Source organism: Anser cygnoides, chromosome 1 (assembly GCF_040182565.1).
Source record: "Anser cygnoides isolate HZ-2024a breed goose chromosome 1, Taihu_goose_T2T_genome, whole genome shotgun sequence".
Taxonomy (NCBI): Eukaryota; Metazoa; Chordata; class Aves; order Anseriformes; family Anatidae; genus Anser; species Anser cygnoides.
The window spans coordinates 73,978,284-73,995,983 of record NC_089873.1 but is presented as its reverse complement, the minus strand read 5'-3'; the positions used below and the strand labels follow the sequence as shown (position 1 = coordinate 73,995,983).

Below are 17,700 nucleotides of genomic sequence, written 5' to 3'. Positions count from 1 at the left end.
TGTTTATTTGTAACAGGTCTTCCAGTTGGTATAAACTTGTCAGTCAGAACACTGCTTTCCTTAATTGTTATACAGTGATGCCTTTCAGAAACTGTTTCAGCTTTTGTGGCAATATTAATTCACACATTCGCTCTTGTTTCTCCTAGTGCTTCCTTTTCAGGCTGTATGTTATAGATTTTATTTTTTATTTTTTGCTGCTTCTTCCGGAACAGTTTTTGAGACATGGATGCTTGCTTCATCTTAAAGCTCTTCTTTCACACAGCTTAGTGTATCTTCACTCATGGAACTTCAGATTTGTTTAGAAAATAATTGTAATTATTAAGGCTTCCTCACTATTGTCACAGCAAAGGTGCAATGGTACTGGTCTAAGAACCTGAAAACTTAGTATCTCATTCTTCCGTTCAATTTGATATTCTTATTGTTATGCTTTTATGTTAACCTTTTGCCCTCTGTAGAATGTTAGAGCTTTGAGGATTTATATATTTTTTTAAAATTTCATCTCAAATCTTACCACACATTGACTACTTTCATTTTCCATGACAGCATCTGCATTTCCTTAGACATTCCTGGAGTGTTTCTGCAATGAACTTTTTCAGAGAAGTGGTCTGGATTAATAACAGCCATTTGTTTTCAGTGGGTTGATTATAACAAAGAACCAATTCACTGTTCACCTCACGAATGCCTGTGCAGTCACAAGAGACAACAGGCGCTCAGTGATGGGCACAGACAGCAGAGCAGGTAGGGTGGACACCTCTACACAGCTGCAATGCTAGTTTATGCCAGCTTGAACAGTTAGTAAGCTCCAGCATGAGGAGATGATCCTCTCAGCAGCGTCACCTGTCAGGACCTGAAGGCATCTCTACAACTGAGCATTTACATTCACTGTGGCACAAATCATTTTGCCTGTGTCATGGCCAGTAAGTCACGCAGGTCTCATGGGCTGGTAGCTAGCTTCCAGGTGGCAAGCACTTCTCTTTTCTGAAAATCATAATCAATGATAGTCCTACTGAGTTTTTCTTCCCTTAAAATTTACAACTCTGTTGTCACCTGGCAGTGACTTTTATCAGCTCCTGAACGCTGATGGTAGCTTCCTCCAGCAGTCTGGAAACTACAGTTGTACAGTTTTGCCACCTCATAACTTTCTCTGTTGTACCCAGTTTTCTAAATGCCTCAAATCTGGTCTGCTTTGTCTTTAAAGTGAAGGATTCTCAACTCTGTGATTACTTAGCAGCTTTTGCAGACTTATCCAGCCTGCCAAGAAAAAAACAAACAAACATTATTTAAGCAGGCTGCTTGCCAGAATGGCTATCTTATTGTGTTCTTTCATCTTAATTTGTTTCTACTGGGATAGTCTGTGAGCTTATGGTTGAGCATATGACCTTGACAACCAGGGTGCTTCTGGTCTCTACTCTCAAATTATCCAGTTTGTATGACTCTGTCCAAGCTATACGTCCTGCTAGCAGAGAAACCGATAAGCATTTTCACCATGACAGTGCATACTCTAGAGAAAGAGTAGTAACTGTTGAGCTGTAGGACTCCTCTAGTAGAAGGAATGGGAAAGTTACAGTCCTTTTTGAGCACTCTATCCCATCTGTTGGAGTAAAGGAACAAAATTCTTATTTTTTCCTCTTTTATAATTAGCTGAGGCATTTGGGGCAACTTAAAAACAATTGTTAGGCTCGACAAGTCAGACCCAGACCTACTGAGATGCACTGGAAATATTAAGTGTATTTGTATAGATGAGCCCACCTCCGTCTATGTCCCACTCTCCCTTCTCACAGTCAGTGATGTATTCTACAGTTTCTAACTTCCACCACAATACAAACTCTGGCACATTTCATTCCTAGAAAATGTATACATTTAATTCATACAGCAAGCTCAAATTCCTTGTCACATATGAAAAACAGAGCTGCTCATAAAAATAGTTTGGGAAGTCTTGGAGAAAAATGACTTTCCATCAGCCCTGAAAACAGACAATCTAAGAAGCTGTCTAACTTGTCAACAGAAAAGTAACTTATCCTAAGCAAAATGCACCAAACAAATAGTTTTCCATGAAAAAAAAAAAAAAAAGTTTTGACAGAAAATTTTCATCAGCTGTTGGGTAAGCTCTCTTGTTACAACTCCCACCTCCTGCCCACTGCCGCATCTGCTGCCTGCTTGCGTGTGAGCCTGCTATGCGCTGTTCAGAGCACAGAACATGACGGCCGGGCACTTACAGGCAAGGGAACAGCATGGGGCTCCTGCTCTTTGGGAGAGGGCCTCACTTGACCTTGACAATCACTTTGCTTCAGAAAGTAGGAAGGCTGCAACAAGGCTTGGTTGAGAAGGCTGTACAATGCCCTGTTGTCCCTTCTTCTGTCAGACAGAGGCTGATCTCACACACAAAATGCAGAAACACAGTAGCAGCAGTTAGTCTGAAGTTACAGTGCATTGAAAAACTCCAAGAAAGGGCTGTTTATGAGAGCTTTTGAAACTGAGGTACTCTTTAATTTCCACAGTGAACCCTCGTATGCTGCATAAAACATTAAGACACTTCTCAGCTTATTAAAGAACAATCTGTTCATGGGTATCTTCCCTCAGGCCTTTTCAGATGGATTTGCTGAGAAGTAGCTATGGAGGAAGTCATAAATAGGAGTTTATCCGGGAAAACACAGACCAGGAAGAGTAGTTGTACAATTGAATGAAACCTCACTACAAAATAAACTGAGTCATTACTCTTGACACTGCCGTACATCAAGTAATCGAAAAAGGTGGTCTTCATGACAGGTGCATCTCTCTGTAATGGCAATCCATTTCCTCAGCTACTTCAGGGATTAGAGGACAAGAACGGTTTGGCAAGGCACATGTACAGAATAATTATCAAATGCTGGCTCAGGCATGCAAACAAAGCAAAGAATCCCCCTCTGAATTCTTTGGGAGCAGCTGACAGAAATAGCATAAGGGCTTTCTTGAGTAACAGTTCAGTCATCCAGCTGTGCCAGAAACACAGGTCTCTATAACAAGATGTGAAAGGGCTGGGATGTTCCATTTCTGAGATTCCAATTAGATAAAATGGGGATAAAATTGGTTAATACTAAGCTGATTCAATAAGCCGTCTTTAAATTTAAAAGCCAGAATAGTAATCATTTCAAGCATGTTCTCAGTCATGCAAACACAACAGCCTGAGGATGAGTGTTGTGGTTTAACCCGGCTGGCAGCTAAACACCACACAGCCATTCGCTCACCCTCCCCCCTCCCTCTCTAGGATGGGGGAGAGAAACGGGAAAGTGAAGCCTGTGAGTTGAGATAAAGACAGTTTATTAAGACAGGAATATAATAATAACAATAATAATAATAGTGATAATGATAATAGTATTAATAATAATAATGTGTAAAAAACAAGTGATGCACAATGCAATTGCTCACCACCTGCTGACCGATGCCCAGCCTATCCCCGAGCAGCCGCCCCCCACCCCGGCCAGCCACCCCTATATATTGTTTAGCATGACGTCAGATGGTATGGAATACCCCTTTGGCCAGTTTGGGTCAGCTGTCCTGGGTCTGTCCCCTCCCAGCTCCTGCTGCACCCCCAGCCTGCTCGCTGGCAGGACAGAGCAAGAAGCCGAAAAGTCCTTGGCCTGGTGTAAACACTGCTCTGCAACAATTAAAACATCAGCATGTTATCAGCGCTCTTCTCATCCTAATCCAAAACATAGCACCCTACCAGCTACTATAAGGAAAATTAACTCTGTCCTAACTGGAACCAGGACAATGAGCCAATTGCGAAGATTCATCTGGTGAAGCTTATCAAGAGCTGGTTGACACACATCATTCGATTTCTATTTTGGCTTCTCTCTTTTGAGTCAATCATTTTAGTGCTGAGAATTTACAGTGATGTACTCATTGACACATTAACTGCCACCACCATATAGAAAGGTATACAAAACTCTTACAATACCAATACCAAAACCTTTTTATTTTGATTTCGGCTGTAAGAGTAGGGCATAAAGAATCTGGGCATGTGGCCTCTATCCTAATTTTTGTAGCTGTCTCACTGTGGTTATGGATACATATAGCTGTGATTCTTAACCTCCTCTTCAAGTCACCCAGAAGACGAGCCACTTCCAGTCTGGCAGCCAGATTTCAGTATTAGCACGACGCAGTGCCTGAGCTGACCTGCCCGGTTCTCTGCAAACCTCTCCTTAGACTCAATGTTGCATTAACAGGAACTTCTTTGTATAGTAGTCATTTGCAGAAGACAGGCAATATCCTTGTTCTGAACACAAACTAAACACAAACTGGAAACACTCCCACTCTTTCCATTTGTGTGTGAGGCACTTGGAGCACCTCAGGCAAGACAGCACATGCATTAGGAATTGTCCACTGATTCCACATCACTATTCTCCTTAGTCTGTCGTTTAGTCTGGCTTTACTGGATAAGCCCAAAGAAACTGAATAATCCAACTGAGAAAAATTACAAAATAACCTGTCTATCAGAAGACTTTCTCTCTAATCGAAATAGTTAGTGATTGGTTTGGGTATTTCACCTCCCAGCACAGGTGTTGGTGTTTCATTGTGCATTTTACAGCTGAAAGAGGGGAAATTAATAATAATAACAATAACAATAATAATAATAATAATAATAGTAATAAATGCAGGCAGACAAATCAGTCTCTTTGTACTTAAAATAACCTAAATCCTCCTCTTCCAAATATCCCTTAGCGGCTTACTATGGAGAGTGTTTACCTTAAGAGAATGTGTATTGTGTTTCCAGTGATATCTTTGATATATTCCTGTGGTTAGCATCTGTGCTTACTTTTTGAGCCAATTGATGTTATCTAGAAACACACTGAATCTTTTGAATGTGCCATTACCATTGAGAAGTATTTCACGTTTATTCATATACACCCCAATTAAGCTTTGAGAAATGATCAGAGATGCCATGCATTAGTTTATTGTTCAATGACTCAACAACTATTCTTCACTCATCTGAAATTGTGACATGCTATGGCACATGTCTACCTGCTCTAGAAGCTGTCAGATCTCTTTTAAGGAGTATGTGTATTATTTTTTTGAAACTTGCAAAGCATTAGATATTATGTCTCCACTGATAGTTTTATTTATGTATTCTTTCCAAGGCTTCAAATCCATCAGTAACATCCCTCTGATATTGCACAGTACTATCAAATATAGATAAAGTACCTCTCAGTCTACATTTTCTGATAGTTCTCCAATACATCTTCCCAAGTTCTCTTTAAACTAGAAAGTGTCAAGTACAAGACGGAAGATGAAGCTTCTCTGTGTCTATCCCTGAGTACAATTCCCTAGAGCAAATCACTTATCAAAAGCCTTTCCCTATTTTTCACTTACTTATATTTGCTTTTTCTATTAAGGATAAACAGTCCCATTTTAAAGAGATATCCAGTGCAATGCATTGCAGAAAATACTTTGCTGGAAGACCTGCAGTCCTGAATCTGTTGTCTGACTCTTCTACTGACCTCCTTTGTCTGTTGGGATTTTTTGCTTTTTTGTGTCTCACTGGGTCACTTTCTCCTCCCACCTTCTCTCCAGGATCTCACTTCAGACTGTGCATTAAAACAGACTCTTAATCTGTGCGTGCGTGGTAATCAAAAATAGGTTCTCAGGAAGTCATGAGCACAAAAGGCCTAAAACATGCTTTACATGTACTGAAACGTAGGATACAACAAAATACTATGCAACACCAACATATAAAATCTACCCTGGCACTACTTAAGAGTTCACGTAATTTTTTCTGACTGTAATGTTCCTTCCTCACCCCCTCACATGATCCTGTGGCACACAGAAATGGATGACTTGATTTTACTTCCTAAAACAACAGAATTTGACTTGCATTAATACATTTAGCTTGTCCTTTAGAAAATCTGGACATTGTATTCACTTCTCTTAGTTCCTTTGTTTCTGTGTTTTGTTATTAAAAGATTTCTACATGGCAGAAGTCAGACTGTTACTTTTCAGACTTCTGTTACAAAGTCCTCTTCCATTTCATGGAAACACTCTTGATCATTTTAATTGGCCAAACTACAGTAAGATGTATGATTTGTTCTACCCCAGATGCTTTACATTATCATGTGGCTTCTGGGAGCAACAGCTTGGGAAGTGTCAGAGCTGAGTAAGAACATGCTAAAACAAAGGGATAAAAATAAAGCATAAGGGAGATAACACAGGTACAGGAAAAAATAGAAAAAGAAAATATTTGTCTTTTTTATGATCATGAAAAAATAAAAGACAGAGTAATACAATCATGACTACAATGCCCACTCATTTTCAACATTGTTTCATTCATAACCACAAGTCATCCATATTACACACAGTTTTAAGGTGTAAAAGCTGCCTATTTAGAAATATCAGCTAAAGTACCAGTCCAAAGGTGCATCTGGTTAGGCTGCAAGGAATAAGTGTTTTGTGATGTGCAAAGCACCCATACTTGTAACTAAACACACAGTAGCAACTAAGCTGTGCTCAGGCAGGACAGACTGCTACAGGAAGCTGTAGAGAAAGCATTCAGAATGACTTTGAACCTGAATCTGGATGGTCGAGTAGTTTTTCTCAAACACTGCCATTGTTAATGATTCTCATCTGAAATAATTTCCCCAGTTAATGCCTTCTTATTCAAAATCAAAATCAAAGCTATTGAAGAGCTCTGCTTCTTGAAATGTGGTCAGTAATACTAGAAGGACACTTTTACTTCACTTCTCTCTGGCCGAGCTCCACCACAACTGCTCTCTCACTCCCCCTCCTCAAAGAGGAACAGGGAGAAAATACGATGAAAAGGGCTCGAGGGTTGAGATAAGGACAGGGAGATTGCTCAACAATTATCGTGACGGGCAAAACAGACTCAGCATAGGGAGATAGTAAGATTTATTGCCTATTACTAATAAGTTAGAGAAGTGAGAAACAAAGGAAAGAAAGAAAGAAACAAAAACGCCTTCCCCTTATCCACCCTCTTCCACCTCCTCCCCCCAAGTGGTGCAGGGGAACAGGGGAATGGGGGTTATGGTCAGTCTATAGCCCTTCATCTCTGCTGCTCCTTCTCGATCACTCTCATCCCCTGTGCTGTGGAGTCCCTCCCATGGGATGCTGTCCTTCCTGGACTGATCTGGCGTGGGCTTCCCACAGGCAGCAGCTCTTCAAGAACTGCTCCAACATGGGTCTGTACCATGGGGTCCATCCCTCAGGAGCAAACTGCTCCAACCTGGGTCCCCCACGGGCAGCAGCTCCTGCCAGGTCACTTGCTCCTGCTCGGGCTCCTCTCCACAGGCTACAGCTCTGGCATGGGGCCTGCTCCGGTGGGGGTCCTCCACAGGCCGCAGCGTCTGTCAGTCCAGGTCCACCTGCTCCACCATGGTCTCCTCCACAGGCTGCAGTGTGGAACCCTGCTCCACTGTGGTACTCCATGGGCTGCAGGGGGACAGCCTGCTTCACCATGGTCCTCACCACAGGCCGCAGGGGACTTCTGCTCCGGCGCCTGGAGCACCTCTCCCCCTCCTTCTTCACTGACCTTGGTGCCTGCAAGACCGTTCCACACTCCTCTCATTCTCCCAGCTTCTGTGTAGCAGCGTGTTTTTTTTTTGTTGTTGTTGTTGCTTTTTTCCCTGTCTTAAATATGCTCTCACAGAGGCACAAACAACATCACTTATTGGCTCAGCTCTGGTCAGCAGTGAGGCCCTTACCAAACATGGGGCAGCTTCTAGATTCTTCTCACAGAAGCCACCCCTATGGCCCCCTGCTACCAAAACCTTGCCACGTAAACCCATTACAGTTTTCTAGGGGACTGAAATCAATAGTTTCCCTTCCTCAGTATTGTTCAAGGGAAGAACTCTTGACTGACCTCTTTCCTTCTATTCTTGGACTGCCCAAAGGCATACTTGTCACAGTAGATACTTCGGTTTCTCTTCCCTTGTGTCTCAGGTCTTCTCTGGGTAAAGCTGATGTGGCAATCTCAATATTTACCAGGAATTCATTATATTCACAGAAAATACTTCACTTTTCCTGAAGTACTTGCCTTCAAAAGGTATTCCAAGATTTTTCAGAAAACTGGATTTCCAAGATTCGTAGTCATAGATAAAGGGAAAAATAACCTTTGAGTTAAAGATTTATAATTCAGTCTTTTCTTTGCAGACTCTGTAATCTCTTTGAAGTTGACAACAACACTGCTCATGTGATTTCCTTCCTTCCTCACTGGCTTTAATAGAAGCTACTTTACTACCTAATTCAAGGTGAAAAATGTTACTGTACACATATGTTAAGAAAAAGACCAAGTTTATGTTGTATTTAATTTACTCCTCATTCAACATTAACTGCATAACTCGGCTCAGCATTTTCTGGAATCTCAGCCCTCAGATTCTCTTCCACCTCTCCCATGTGTCTTCCCCTCCCCACAGTGGGCAAGGCGGCCCAAGAAATTTTAAGTTTCAATGTGCTTAATTTTGTCCAATACCACACAAGAAGGATGGGTGAGTCTTGCTATATCCATAGTCACAGTCACACTCAAATTGTGCATCCCTTACCAAAGATGCCACAGAATCATTTGTTGAATGGTGCTGGTGGGTGGTAAAGACATTTATACCCCTCTCTGGGACAAAGCTCAGAATTACTTTGTTAGCCTTAGAGATTATGGCAGTTAAGTGTGGGCAATATTATTTCTAGATTAGCTACTGTCTTCTGCCCCAGAATCAGGGGAAAATTAGCTTTCTATGACTGCTTTACATGGAGTATGTCATTCAGTACCTTGCAGGAAGTAATATTAACTACTAATATCAATTCAGAAGGGAAAACCAATAAAATAACTTGAAAGCTTTCTGTATTTATAGCCACATTATAAGATTTCCAGAGGAGTTAAAAGCAGCACAAATGATAATAGTCATGAAGACACAATTCATACTCCTATGTCCAGAGTAACTGGTGCTTTCTTTCAGGACTTAATCTTGAAAGACAAACAGAAACACCAGTTCTCTTTAGTTACTGTTGTACATGTTATTTGCAGAAATTGAGCAAAAGGAAGGCTCAAGGCCTGTAAAGAGTGGAAAAAGAGAGGCAATATTAGCTGACATGAGAGAGAGAACAGGTTGTGCACTTGAACAATCTGAAAGGCAGAGGGAGTCCTTGAGATGCTGATGGTTAGGCATCACAGTTTAACAGCCTCTGCTAAAAATCTTTTCCTTTATTACTTTTTGGACTCCTTCCCCTCTTTCCAGAGAAGGAAAAATGGAACTGAGGTCCCTTGGGCCTGACCCTCTGTTGTTTGTGAGGGAGGGCAAAATATGAGCCTAACTGGAGCACCTGCAGACTCCTCCTCAAGCCAGTTCTTATCAGTGCCAGATCACGAAGCTGGATGGTTTCGCATATTGGCTGTAGGAGAATGGCTTGGTTCACTGGCCCAAAGCCATGCTGGCACAACATAAAGAATACAGCTTCATACGGTTAGATACGAATGAATTTTAAGCTTTTCTAGTCATTTTTCTAATGATTTAGAACTGAGTGTTTTATTTTGCAATTCCTATTTGATAGTACTGGATCTGAATTTTAGAGATGTTCCAGGAAAAAAAAAAAAAAGGAGAAAAGGAGAGTCCCGGTGGCTACACACCTGCGTGTGTGTTGGAGCTCAATTCACTAGAGGGAGCCATTGCCATTTCATTCCAGTTAGGAGCTCCTTCACCAAAACTAAAGAACCAGAGGAGAAAAAAAAATCGAGTACAAAATAGTAACTTTCTATTGATGTCACATCAGTGAATAATTTTCTTCTGTACGACTTAGACACGTTTCCCCGCTTCTGACAGAAAGATAGGATAAAAGGCAGAGAGAGAATACTGGATACGAGAGTCGTAATGTGACAGTAAGTACCTCACCTCACTCCCATTTGAGAGTCTACTCTTTCATTATCTTTCCATCTAATTTAAGTCCATTTTTATATGCAACATATTCAAGATTCTTCCTATAAAGGTACATTAAAACCTTATCTAGAAGACCTCTCCTACAATCAAAGATTTTCTCTTGAAAACTGAGGCTAGGTTTCCTTGCTTTGTTAGGAAATATCTATACATCTAATAATCTTAATTAGTGGAAAATAAAAATGATGGTAGTTATAGGACAGCTATTGCCTAATTCAAAAGAAACTCAGTTATACTGATGGAAGCAAATTGCAGTGAAATAAATCCCCTAAGTAAAAATAGAATCTATATTATGGAGGAATTAATTCTGAATATTAAAGGTTAAAGTCTGAAGAATAATATCTATAGCAGTATAAATTCTAGTTTATAACACTTGGAACACAGGAAAGTGTCTGGAAAAGGGGTGACACTGGTTAAACGTCACTGTTCTCAGATAATCTGAAAATTATTTATGTTCAGAATGTGCGGTTTAAACTCGATATCTTAAAGTTTGAGACCAGAAGGAAGCATTAAATGATTCAGTCTCACTCTGTGTCATGGGACACGACTTTTCAACCACTACCGCATTACCCAAGTAACTTCTGCTTAGTACCTTGCAGTTATCCAATAATGACTTGAATTTACTAATAATTAATTAGTACATCACTTGTTGTGGCTTGTTCAATTAGTTCCTGCTTATGTTTAGAAAGTTATGCTAAGTTTTTCATTTGTGTTTGCCAGGGTTCATTTTCCTTCCTCACTTCTTCCTGCCTTTCTCTTAAATGGAAGTAACAGATTACAGTACTTAGTCTATGCTTCCTATCGAGGTACTTCACGCTGTAAGCAAGTGCTCTCTTCAGGCATTATGTTTTGACAAGCTGAAATCTTTGCCATAAGAAATATACATTTTTTTTCCAGACGTCATTGCTTCCAGTGATCTTCATCATGTTGCCTTAAATTTTTAGTAAATATATCTCCCATTCCACTCATGAAGGATGACATTAGTCATTTTTATCTCACTATCCCAATAGCATTTTTCTCATTCTGGGTCAGTTTATTCCTCACTGTGACTTTTCAGTCCGTCTCAGAGGGAGATCTGAAGCTTCGTGTTCCCCTATCCATAGCAAAGGTTTGTGTTCCTTGTTCAGAAGTATAACATTTACATCTGGCTATGCATTTTACTAAGCCTTCAAGGTCAGCTTGTGTGTTGCTTTACTTCTGTCATTTTATACCTTTTTGTTAATTTTAGTGTCACTTGCAATTTTATCAGCAGAGTCCATTCCCTGTCATAAATGACAGCTTTCCGCTATTCTCATTCATACTACTGTCAACAATACTTATGTAACACTGGGGAAGAAATTCTTATGTGCAAATGAAATTAGAGAACTATTATATACTTCTTGATAATAAATGCCTGCACATAACTGTAACATGCCTGTAGATAAGATGTCCTCGGTGTGCCTCAAAAATGCCTAAGTTCTTACCTTACAGACCTTTTTATGAAGCTGAATGTGTTCCAGGATGTTTTTATATGTAACAGTGACACAACCATATATAAATATTGAGTTTGGAAATATTTAGCTGTAAAATGCCTTGGAACTACACTATTAATACTCTGACCTTAGCTAAAAATTCTCTTGGCCTCAGGTGCTATTCCAGAAAGACTGTTCTCCTAAAATAAATGTGTGCTTTGAGAAAAATGATCTTTTAAGTCTACTGTTTTTTCTAATCAGCAGTTCTTTTGCACTTTGTAAATGAAGCACCTCTACAACTAAATCTCCCCTCCAAAGGTACAGTTAAATCAGTTTGCATTTTTGATGGGGTGATTATTTTTCTTCTAAGATTTTCAAGTATTTCAGTCCGTAATTTATTTCTTCATCTAGTATTAAATTGAACAAGGGGTGTTTATTGGGAGAATTACCTTGTTGAGATCTTTCTTTCATTGATCAAATTACTGCTGTGTAAAATGCAATCTTAGAAACCTCCAAGAACCTCGAAGGTGTCAATGCAAATCAATAAGGTTGCTATTTGCAACAGAAATGTTGCCAAACTGTGAGGAGTAATGATTCTTATTTTACTAAGGAGCAGAAATGAAGTTTTTTTTACCTACCATGTATTTCATGTCACCCTTGTGAACTTCACAGTATAAGGAAAACAACGGAACAAACAAGGGAAAGAGAGCCAGTAACAAAAAAAGGCATGGAGAAATCAACTAAGCTTAGTTTTAGTGCAGGGGGTTGTTCGTTGTACATGAGATACTAGGATACTCTATCAGTTGACATGTTCTGTTGACATCTAATTCATATTGCCACATTATTTATAATAAAAGCAGACTAAAAATGCAAAGTATTAAGACGAGGTATTGTCAGGAGAGAGCAGCTGAAACACATGACAATTTAGTGACTTGCTTGAGTCAGACAAAAAGTTAGAAGAGATTCGGGAACTGAACTAAATTCCCAAGACCCAGTTTCTCACCCTAGCCAGAAGTTATCCTTGTATCACGGCTCTTTTCTGATGTTTCAGGGACCATGACTGGTGTCAGGATTAGGACCGATCATATGGGAGTTTCACTTTTACTGCCAAAATACATCACAGATACTGAAGGAGATATTTAGTTCCCAAACACAACTTGGAGAAGAGGTCCTGAGTGGGAGGGAGACAGCATGAAGACCAAGATTTGAAAGGACGAAGGGGAATAGAAGCAGAGACGAAGAAGAAAGAAGGCAAAATAAGCTAGGTACAGGGGCTGATGAGAAGGAAGCTTATTGCACTAGGAGAATAAGAAGCAATAACATATTCTAGTGTAATGGTGAGGTACCAGGCAACTAGTCTGAACTCAGAAAAATATGAATAAAAGTCTGTCAGTCCAGGAGCACAGGAGAGCTTCCATGAGTTTGCCTGCTTGGACATACATAAAAGTATCATACCTGAAAATCTGCCAGCAAAGCCTCTTTCCATTCCTTACCTGCAATGGTTACACTTCCTGAGCTTTCCCTTTGTTTTATTTTTGTTTCAGAAAACAAGCTAATAAACAAAAATCTCAAATGAGAAACAAACAAACAAAACAAATGCACGGCAGTCAAAAAATCACCTTCGAATTCACTAGGTGGCAACAGGGAGTAAGAAATAGCACTGGAGTCTTCAACCAGAACATCTGGTTGGACCTTCACAGCTCTGCCACCCCTTCATCCCCACCAAACAAACTCAAGTTCTGGTTGATCAAATGACCACCTTCTAAACACTGAATAAAATACACTCCCTGCAGATATATAAATATTGTCTCAGTTGGCCAGTGCTCATGCTGACTATCATCGCATTTATCTGGTTTCACTCACAGCCACCTTTGTGAGACTTTGATGTGGCATTGAGGCTACCAGCTTTGACATAAGCCTTGGATCTGTAACTGTCTTTGCCTCCTGAAAGCAGAGCAATTACTTTCCAATCAAGCAGCTTAGGAGTGGGGAGGAAAAAAAATAATCATTCATTTTCTTGAAGTATAAATCAATCACATGTGTTGAAATGTTCCCACTTTACTGAATATGGGTTTCCAAGAGAGGCATGGGCTTTCTCCTCTCTTATTCTCCTAGGGTAATAGCAGCTTTAAGTAAGTAAACAAAGTGGTACATGATTAAAGTGTGTATTTCTCTTTCACTTAAAATATATAGTTTTTGTTCTCTATGTAAACCTCTAAATTGAAACATTTAAGAAACATTAAAAAATAAAAATAATAATACCAGCATAGCATCTTTCAAACTTAATGCTTTTTCATTGTCCCTGTAAACAGAGGCAGCTCTACTGAAGCATCAAAGCCCTGAGGGCATTGATAGGCCTTAATATCCCTTGCAAGCCTCACCTGGAACCCCACCACCACACCCCTTACCCTGGTCTATTTAAGCTCAGCCCTGGGTTTTTGACCTTTTTATGAGCTGTGTGGTTGATCTTCAGCCTAGCTATGGCCTTTTTTGATGACCAACCCTGTCAATCTGAACCATGGAGATTGATTTTCAGGCTGGATACTGGACCTCCTGTGACCCTGACTGTGACCCTGTCTGGTGACCTGGACCCTGGGATCCTGGCTGCAGACCTGTGCTGCTTGTCTTTCCTGGGGCTATGGGGTGGGATCTGGCTGGTGAGGAACCTTCCCTGCTGGCCATGGTACCCCCAACCCTGAGGGAGCAGCTGGGCACTGATATGTAGCCTGGAGTTAGAGATGGTGCAAAGTATCTTGCTGTGAATGCAAGCAAGAATAAAACAGCAGTGTACACGAGTACCAACAGCCTCTATTCATGCTGTGACTCATCCAGCCTACTGTCTGCCGCTAATGCAGGCAGAGATTTGGGTGATGGGGGCCACTTTTCCTGAAACCTGCTGCCGATGGCAATCTACTCCAAGCACTGGGTCTCACAGCGACCTTGCAGCCTTCTCTCCAGCTGTCCCCCTTATGTGGGTTCAAACTGGGAAAGCGTGCCAATTTTCCAGGGAAGGGCTGGGGCACTTCTGGCCTCAGTGCCAAGCTTGGCATGTGGCTGATATTTGGATGTCACAACAGGGCTGCTGGTGCCTAGGAATAGGTGCCTGCACTATCTTGAAAGAAGCAGCAGTGTGAGTTAGAGGCTGTGAGCTCCTGGTCCCCCTTAATTTTCCAACTTGGCTGGTTACTACCTCCTACAGAGGCAAGCTGTCACCTCTCAGCTGAACAGCTTGGGAGCATCTCAGAGTTCCTCTGGGCTTCTAGCAGTATGCCAGCCATGCATCCAAGGCAGAAAGATCTCTGGTACATCACCTTCACTGTCAGCCTCTTGCCTACTCATCTCACAGTTGATGAGGGATGGAAGAAGAGACATGTTTGGTTCCATTGCCATCCCCTTAGTTCCTGTGCTGTCCTCCTGCATGCCTGTCAATTTACTCTGTGCATTGACTCTGCAGCTGTAAAATGGCAACAGCGCTTTTCAGCTTCATACAGCTGTGATACAAACCCACACTGTCTATGGGACTTTCAGGTAATATCCTCTGTGGACTGTGTAGCTGGGTGCATCAGCAACCAAGTTCATATGGTGAGTGATAATGAAAACTGTATACCAAAATGTTTTGTTTTTTTTTCAGATGCAGTTCTGCAAACAACATTTATTTTGCCAATCGTTACCTAACCCCACTGTAAAATGTCAGCTTCCCTTACCACGAACTTGGTAAGGGCACTGCAATTTAAAAGTGCAAATTCAGTACAGGTTGGTGTCTCATGCTAGATTAAATCTAAGCCAGAGAAAGATGGTTTAATTCTTAATGGGATAGTAACAGTGCTCTTTATCTGTATTTCTTCTCTATCTTCACTTGATAAATATTTAGTCCTCCCTATCTCAAATTGCCAATGCTATTAATGTTATGGACATCCTACTCAAGGTGCTTATGATGTCGATAAACATTTTATTGGTTTCACTCCCAACTCTCTCTCTGACCTGGTGACTGTGCTGCATTTCTCACTTCAACCACGAGTAAGTACAGTGACATTTTCTTTCTGTAGGATATCTTGAAAGATATCCAGAGAGGCTAAATCCATCAGCCATGGAAAAAAATTCACATTGACTTCAGTGGACATAAATCATATAAAATGTTGTACAAGTAAAATAAGAGTTACTAATTGATATTCTGCTGTATTACTAATATAGTACTATGTCAGGGCTTATGTTTAATGAAAGACAGAACTAAGTCACTTAAGTGCAGTGATTAAGCAATGCAATAACAGTCCTGGTTGTTAGGATCTTCTGATTATATTTTTTTATTGCCCTGCTTCCTAGTTCTCAACTAGGCATTCATTATCTGAAGACAACTCCCCTTCTAAGCTTTTATTCCACATCTCTTAATTGTCTGAAACTCTGTAAGGAACACTAAGAAGCTTGAAGTGCTTAATTTTCTGCAAGTGCAACAATAACAAGCAGACCTTTCATCAGCTGTGACCACATAGTCAGTGTATATTTCTTGAAGTATGCACCTGCAGATGCATAAGACACCACCAAGGGGAAAATGGCACTTTAGGAGCACTTGTTCTCAGAATCCCTGTGCCATAATTCATCTACTTCTGTTATGCTTTTATTCCAGCAATAAGAGCAATTGCAAGTACTGCCTTCCAAGTTAGATCACTGCCATCTTCAGGGTTTATTCAGAAAGACAGGAGAAATGGGCCCTCAGGAAAAGGCAGATTAATGAGGTCAAGACTGAAATCAGGGGGTGTATCAATAAAAATATTTCCCTTGTGCACAGACAATGGATAATGAACATTATGTGTTTCTCTCCATGCATGGTGTAAAACTGTCCTGTGCTATTCTGAGTAACTCATAAGCTTTAGCTGGAGGAAAGGAATTTTTGGGTGAAAAGAGACCACCTTGTCTTCTTGTAGGGTGTAATGGAGTTAGACTGCATGAAAGGAGAGGCGTGCTGCCTGCACAGTTTCCCCACAGACCATACTATCATGGGGAAGAAGGAGCCTGGGTCAAACTGTTCATAAATCAGTATATAGAAGAAAGCTTAATTCCCAGGGATCATTTGGAAAGCAAATCTCACTTTGACATCCAGGGCTTTTCTGACAATGTCACCAAGGGGACAACAGTATTTCAGAAAATGGTATTAAGTTTGGTAACACCTAGACTCTGCTTGTCTATTTTTCCTTACCTATTTTTATTGCAAGCTTTTCAGGGTGGAGGTTGGTATTCTCTGTTTGCATAGATTCTGGTGCAGTGAAGACAGCATCCCTCATGGAATTTCTATGTCCAGCTGAAATATAATAAAAAGATAAATACAAATTGCAGCAACTTAAAATATAAACAATGGAGTGCGTGCACTTTTTTATTCAATGTGCTTTTTTTCTCCCCATGTTATTTGACTATTTGTATTGTATAATATGCCTATTCATAAACATTATTTCACTTCAGGAAGACTTTTTGTCCTAAAATGCAATTCTGTCTAGCTCAATATCCAAAATCAACTGGTAGTAAAACAGATTAAAAATACTTTGGCTTGGATAAATAAGCCTCATATGTGATTTATTTTTACCCCTTTGACTCATGCTGCAAAAACAAGAATTGTATTTCATTAAAGTTCTGTATATAAAGATTTAGAAGCCCAAGTTTCAATGAATTTAGATCTCAGCTGAAGAGCTGGAAGATTGAAAGGAGCCGCAAAGACAGGCAAGAGAACTGTTCTTGCAGGTCAGGCTGAAGTATAAGATCAAATAAGTGCATGCACCTGGTCACACACAAATGCACACTTAAATTAGGACTGACAAACAATTCCCTTCGAGTTGTTGTAACCTTGATCATTTTCAAGAATTCCAAACTAGCTTGTCAAGCAAGTTGGCTAGTGCCCCGTTTCATCTGGATGAGAAAGTGTGGTATAAAGGTGAGAGACCGCTATCACTAAGCCCTGGGTTGTCAGTGCTCAGGTTTTCTCCTCTCCATCATCTGGTATTTTGGTGCAATGTGGGGAGGGGAGAATATGAAAAGCTAATGTGAATGCCAACTTTGCTCATAAATATTTCAGAGAACAAAAAAAAAATGTTTAAAAGAATCAGTGCAGTTAATATGGCCTATAAAAACAAGTATATATGTTTCCTTAGAGACAGTTTTTTATTTAGCTGAGAACTTTCACAATGCTGGTAAGATGAATTACAGTCTACCTGTTATGGTGCATTTTTTTCAAATAATTATAGATTCTAATATTTTTAAAGATGGATGCATGATTTTTTCATTTTAGAAGACTTCAGATTAAGCCCTCATTGCTTCAATCAAAAAAAAACTATTCTGGAAAAAATATGGGATTTTCC

General features: G+C 40.3%; 1 protein-coding gene across 1 annotated transcript in view; it reads left to right on the top strand.

Moving 5' to 3' along the window:
* UPK3A (uroplakin 3A) overlaps positions 1–17,700 on the top strand; it is a 71,969-nt gene that overhangs the window by 32,149 nt on the left and 22,120 nt on the right. The window lies entirely within an intron of this gene.